Here is a 7,531-nt window from a genome sequence, read left to right on the forward strand (position 1 = left end):
TTACAACTTCGGATGGTAACGAGCTAGGTACAAGGATCACTATAGTATCGTATGCTAAAGCGTGTGAGAAATGTGTTGTGTCTTCCAAATGCTGAAGAGTGCCCTTATATAAGTGTGTGTGGTCGTATTTTAGGCAAATCACCTAACTACTAGCTCGTTACCCCTTTAGGAATATAAGTAAATTTAGCCTAACTAATTGCCCGTAAATTGTGCTAAGTTTCCATATTCTCCTCAACGTCTATTTTTGGTTATGCATATGCGAAATCAGCGTGACAGATTCCCTGATAACGTTGCTAAGACCAGGTCCAACTCGTAATTCCTGCAAAACAACATTAAATTCAAAGAGAGTAATCGTTAGTATGAGGATCCTTAGGATGATCCATGATCCTGATCCTGAAGCTCTTTTGAGGATCTCTATCTGCCAAAGAAACAAGGATCACTTGTTAGGATATCATGTAAGGATCACAGGTCATTAAAATCCTGCCCTAACACATACCACGAAGATTTTGGGCATCTCACAGAAGAATGCATCGCACTGAGAAAAGAAATTGGATACTTGTTGAGCAAGGGGCACTTGAAAGAATTATTGGGGAGAAAGAAGTTAAGAACTCAGGATCCTGAAAGGATCCCAGAGAAAGCTCCAGCCCCTCCAGCGGATGCACAAGTCATAAACTTTATTTCTGGAGGATCAGACATTTGTGGAACATCCGTCTCTGCAGCTAAAAGACATGCAAAGGAAACCAAGATGGATAATGGAGATAGACCCATTTGAACATCCAGTGTCTCCGAAGGAAAAGTCATAACTTTTGATGAGGATGATCGTGTTGACATTCAGGATCCTCATCACGATGGTTTGGTTATCACTCTTTTTATTTCTAACCATTTTGTTCACAGGATCCTTATAGACGGAGGAAGCTCTGTGAACATTATCCAGCTTGATGTTCTTAAGAAGATGAATATCCCTGAGTCCGATATCATACCAAGATCCTCTGTGCTCGTGGGATTCAGTGGCGAGACTAAGAATACTCTGGGGGACATTAAACTCTCAATTTATATTGAAGAGCTGCATTCTTACCAAAAATTTTGTGTTATTGACTGTTTATCTTGTTGTAATGTTATCCTTGGCAGGCCTTGGATACACGACATGAAGGCAGTCCCATCCACCTATCATCAATGTGTGAAGCTCCCTAGTCCTTGGGGGATAGTGAAGATTGATAGTGATCAGCAAGAAGCTAAGAACTGCTACACCTCATCAATGAAACCAGCCTCAAAGTCAAGGGAGCAATAGCAATCGAAGCAACCTCCGAGAGATGTCTTGGAGGCAAGAGAGCAGGATGTAGTAGAAATCCTTATGGATCCTGATGATCCTGAATCCAAAGTTTACATAGGATCAGGGATCCTTGGCGAAATGAAAGAAGACCTCATATCCTTCCTAAAAAGGAGGAAAACTACCTTTGCATGGAAACACGAAGACATGACAGGTATATCTAAAGATATAATCACTCACAAACTTGGCATTGATAGGTCTTTCAAACCAATCCATCAAAAGAGGAGGAAGTTTGCACCAGAAAGAAATGCCATTATCCAGGAGGAGGTAGAAAAATTACTCCGAGCAGGTATGATTAGAGAGGTCAAGTATCCAAGATGGTTGGCCAATGTGGTTGTTGTTCAAAAGAAAAACGGAAAGTGGAGGGTATGTGTCGATTTTACTGACTTAAATAAGGCATGTCCCAAGGATCCTTTCCCATTACCCCACATTGAGTCCATGGTGGATGCAACCGCGGGTCATGAACTGTTAACTTTTATGGATGCTTCATCTGGATTTCAACAAATTCAGATGGAACCATCTGATCAAGAGGATACAACTTTTATGACTCCAACTGGTATATACTGTTATATTGCTATGCCGTTTGGACTAAGAAATGCAGATGCAACTTATCAAAGGCTAGTGAATATGATGTTCAAGGATCAAATTGGACACACTATGGAGGTTTATATAGACGATATGGTGGTAAAATCCAAAAAGGCTGAGGATCACCTGAGAGACTTGGAGGAAGCATTCAATATCCTTGACAAATATAACATGAAACTTAATCCTTCAAAATGTCACTTTGGTGCTAAAGCAGGTAAATCCTTAGGATATATGGTGACAAAGAGAGACATTGAAGCCAGTCCAGAACAAATCAAAGCTATAGTGAACATCAAGTCCCCTGCCAATGCTAAGGATGTTCAGAGGTTAACAGGCAGGATTGCAGCTTTAAACAGATTCATATCCAAATCCTCAGAAAAGTGCAAGGAATTCTATGATATCCTAAGGAAGAACAAGAAATTCGAGTGGACCGAGAAGCATGAAAGTTCCCTAAAAGCTCTTAAGGATTACTTATCCTCAACCCCAGCCTTGATGAAACCGAAAAAGGGGGATGTATTATCCTTATACTTAGCGGTATCCTCAAAAGCAGTAAGTGTGGTCCTTGTTAAGGATCACGAAGGTATACAACATCCTGTCTATTATGTAAGTAAGAGTTTACTTGATGCTGAATCCAGGTATTCACACTTAGAAAAACTTATCCTTGCATTAATTATGGCATCTACTAAATTGAGACATTATTTTGAAACTCATGCCATTATTGTTAAAACTAATTTTCCAATTAAGAATGTTCTCAGGAAACCTGAAATGTCAGTAAGGATGGCTAAGTGGGTAGTGAAGCTTAGTGCTTATGATATAAGATATGAGCCTAGGACAGCCATTAAATCCCAAACATTAGCTGACTTTGTGGCAGATTTCAGTAGTGATTTGCAAAAGGAAGCTGAATTAGAAGTCCAGCAGCTAGAGGATACCAAGTGTTTTGGTCAAAAATCACACAAGGATAATGCAACCAAACTCTAAGTAAATGGGGGATGATGCTTGGTTTATTGAAAAAGTAAAGGATCACTTCAGTATGAAATATGCAAAGACACAATGATTTATACGAGGAAAAAGCCCTTGATCAATGTATGATCTCCGGCATAAAAAACCTCGGGTGATGGCAACTACCGATCACCAACTTCAATATATCAAAATATGGTTACAATTTCGGATGATAATGAGCTGAGTACAAGGATCACTATCGTAATGTGTGTCTAAGCGTGTGAGAATTGTGTTGTGTGTCTTCCGAATGGGGAAGAGTATTTATATATACAAGTGTAGGTGGCCTATTTTAGGTAAAAAGACTAATAATCAGCTCATTACCCCTTTAGAAATAAAAGTAAATCTAGCCTAAATTGTCACCCTTAAATCATGCCAAGTTTCCATATCCTTTGCAACGTTCATCTCTGATTGAGCGTGTGCCAAAATTGTAAAGACGCATCCCTTGATTGTGATGCTAAGAGCGGATCCTGCTAGTCATTCCTGCAAAACAACATTAAAGTTAATGAAAGCAACTGTTAGCATGAAGATCCTATGATGGTCCGTGATCCTGATCCTGGAACTCTACTGAGGATCACTATCTGCCAAAGAAACAAGGATCACTGGTTAGGATCACATGTAAGGATCATGTATTATAAAAATCCAGCCCTAACAATTGCCCCCAAAATATAAGGAGTTTATTGTAAATTAACGAGTTATATTTTGCTTTGATCTTATCTGCAATGAACGACTCGGATAACTAGCCGTTAAACTCGGACTAGCCGTTGCAACCCTTACGTCATAGACGTGACAATCCTGCAGATCATCATTATAAATAGGAGATAGAGTTAGGATCAATTTGCATTTAAATTCAAGAGTTACTCCCTTTATAATCTCGTCCAAAAGATCAATCAGGTATTTTTCCTCTCTTCTTTCCTTCTCTTTCTCTGTTTTTCTTTCTCTTTCAATTCTTCTGTGAATATGTTGCTTCGGAATTCTCCTCACAAGGATCACAAGAAGAATAGCCCTTTGAAAGGTCAAAGGATCGTTAAAGATTCTCCCACCGAGAGGTGCTGCTTCACCGATGCTCACATCGATAGGATCCGCCACTGTTTTCCGGCGGCTGCTATCTTCAAGTCTTTCACTCCTACTGCTTTAAGCGATTTTGTTTCCGACACATGGGTGGCTTTTCCTGTAACTCCGTTCACCATAGGTTATTCATATCCTTTTCCAACTTTCACCCAATCTTTCTTTTCTCTGACCGGCATGTCTTATATTCAAGCCATGCCAATAATCTGGAGGGTTTTGTATACCCTGGAAAGGATCATTGAGCAAGAAGGGATCGATTTAGGAATGGCGGAGCTGGCTGAGATGTATGATCTCACAACGTTTGGATCCTGTCGATATTTGTTGAAACGGAAAGCTGGGGAGGATCACCCTGTTCTTAAGGTTACCAAAAATGATACGAACTGGAAGCGGCGATTCTTCTTTGTTAGGAGGGATACCATCCCTAATGGGGAGGATCTGCCCAAGGAGTGGGCTACTCATGGTAGGATAGAGGATCCTGGAAGGATCACTATCAGACTTGTTCCTTAAGGCGAGGATTACTAATATTCTGTTTTTTGTGCAGCCATATCTACTGCTCATCTCAAGTTAACTCCTGCTGCAAGAGAGAGAGTTCTAGCCTTCAAAAAGCTTGATCCTGAGACCAGAAGTTTTCAAGTTGTTACCCAGGATTCACAGGAAGTATCCTCCGCATCTGCCACTATGTCAAGTAAGTATCTTTATTTAAAAAGCAGTTCTATGTAAGATTTTAAATTAGTTAGGGTACTTATCTTGTTTTGATTGTGTAGGCGCTGGGAAATCTGTCAAGTCTGCCTCCAAGTTTGGTATTGACGAGCTTGCCAATGTTAAGTCTACAAGGAAGAAGACCCCTGCTGCTAGTCCCTCTGCTTCAGCCCCTAAAGCTCCTATTAGGGGTAAGGGAAAGAAGAGAAAGGCTTCTGAGGATCTTCAAGGATTTCCCCTGCTCCGCCAGCAGCTTCTTGATTATGTTAATGAAGTAAGGATCATTGCCCCTGTTGGTTATCCTACTTGAATATCCTGCCTGTATATCCTGCTTCTTTGAGGATCACCTGGTCCTGAACTTACCCTTTTCCCTTTCTGCAGAAACTCGCTGAAATGGAAACATATATTGGCCACGTTGAGGATCAAGACGGCCAAATTGCTGACCTCCAACAGATGGGTGTGCTAAAGGATCTCAAGATTGCTGATCTTGAGAAGGAGCTCCGGGCCACCAAGGACAAAGCTGCCAGGATGCTGATCCATTTTGATTATGAGAAGCATGACATTACCCAGGATGCCAAGGTCTCTGCTGCGATAACCATGTATAAGATCCAGCTGCAGATGGCTACGGAGGCTTAGGATCCTGCCTTCGACAAGAGCACCTGGGATGTGGAAGGCTGGAAGGCAAGACTGGCAGAGTTGGAGGATGATGAGGAAGCTGAGGAGATCCCAATGCTTAAAGGTGGTGATGCTGGCAAGGATCAGGGGGAAGCAAGTGGAGCTGGTGGTGATGGTGCAGCGAAGGTTTGAGCTGCAGGATTGGGTAATGATGGAAATTTCTAGACATAGCCGGAGCCCAATTTTTAAAATTTGGTAGTGGTTTTTGTGGTTGTGATGTTTGGAACAATTTATGGTCTGTAACTTAAACAATAGTTTTTAGGGTTAAGGATCATGGATCCTTTGAACAATAGGTAGGATTGCAAATGGTGGAGGGATCCTCTGTTTGGGGGATGAAGCCTTTGTGATCCTGCCGCTTTTAATTACCTGCACCTGCTATGACCGCATAGACAATGGACACCCTTTGCCAACCCATGTGGACGGGCCACGTTTTGCTGGTAGAAACGTGGGTTGGCAATTTTGACAACTTTTTTGAAAGGGTTTAAGATCCTTTGTTAATAAAACAACTTTAATCTTTCTGGCTTACCTTGTTTCGTTATCCTTTATTTATCCTCTTGTTGTCCAATTACTTTGGAAATATATTTGTTAGAATAACAGAAGTTGAGCAAATCATGTTTCATAAATTTAGGATATGATCCTAGATCAAATATCCTATCATTGAAAATTTTCAAGGCAGTTTATTTCAAGGATCATAGGTTTAGCTGTCAAAGTGCAAGGGTTGTTCAGAATAATGAGTATAATCAAAATAGTCAAGGATCATACCTGAGGATCCAAGTTAGGATCCTAACCTTTAATCAAGATAACCGTAGATGAGATTTTAATAGATAATAAGGATTAAGGATCCTTATTTGTTTAACTTCGAAAACCTGAAAAATGGAACATAACTTGGGACTAAGCCAATGTAAAGGATAAATTAGTAGTTGGGGACATGCCCGAAGGATAACCGGGGACAAGCCCAAAGGATCACTGGGGACAAGCCAAAAGGATAACTGGGGACAAGCCCAAAGGATAACTGGGGACAAGCCCAAGGATCGTATGTAAACTGGAGTATGGCCCTTACTGGCGACTATCCAAGCTTGGTGACATGAAAATGTCAAAACCTTAGCTAACGTGAAAACGTTAGAAACCTTAGGAACGGATGTATGGTACGTCTACCATTATACGTAGGATCCTAGGTATAGCCAGTACGATGAGGTTGTCAGCCCCGAAAGTGGGTACTGGTCCCAAAGACGTGAACTATACCAGGATCATCGTGCGCTACTGGCGAAAACTGGGGACAAGCCCAAGGATAACTGGGGTTGAACCCAAGGATCTGTGGTGCTTTTGAAGATCTTTAACGATATGCTGAAGACACCTGGACTATCATAACTCAAATTCTCGTGAGAGAAGGATGAAGGATACGTGATCCTTATCCTTAGGTAAAAATAAGAAAATGGAAAAGTTTTGAGATAAGGATTTTACCAGAGTAAAGGATCACTGATGTCGCCGGGATCCTTCGAGGATGCTTCCAATGTAAGGATCATATGCTTGGAGGATCCTGTTCACATGAAATATTTCTTTAGGTGAACAGCATTCCAGGCTCTAGGTAACAAATTTCCTTCCATGGTTAGTAATCTATATGCCCCTTTTCCTGCTTCAGCTTCAATCAAGTAAGGGCCTTCCCATTTTGGTGCTAATTTTCCGTCAGCAGGATTAATAGTGTTTTGGAATGCTTTTCTCAACACCATATCCCCGACTTGGAACTTCCTTATCCTGACATTTTTATTGTAAGCACCGGCCATTCTTTGTTGGTAGCTTGCCATCCTTATCCTAGCCAAATCCCTGATTTCCTCAATAGTATCCAAGTCTTGAGCTAAGATTACAGCATTCTCTTCAGGATCACGAGTACTTGTTCTAGCAGTTGGAACCACCATTTCTGTTGGGATCACTGCTTCTGCCCCAAATACTAAAGAGAAGGGTGTTTGACCAGTGGCATTCTTGGGAGTTGTTCTATCAGCCCATAGCACATAAGGCAATTCCTCTGCCCATTTCCCCTTCTTGGATCCTAGCTTCTTCTTCAGATTGTTGATGATGATCTTGTTGGATGATTCTGCTTGACCATTGGCTTGTGGATGGACTGGTGTTGATGTTATCATCTTAATTCCCCAACTGTCACAAAAGTTAGTGGTTCTGCTCCCAATGAAT

This window comes from Helianthus annuus, chromosome 2 (genome assembly GCF_002127325.2).
Source record: "Helianthus annuus cultivar XRQ/B chromosome 2, HanXRQr2.0-SUNRISE, whole genome shotgun sequence".
NCBI classification, from domain to species: domain Eukaryota; kingdom Viridiplantae; phylum Streptophyta; class Magnoliopsida; order Asterales; family Asteraceae; genus Helianthus; species Helianthus annuus.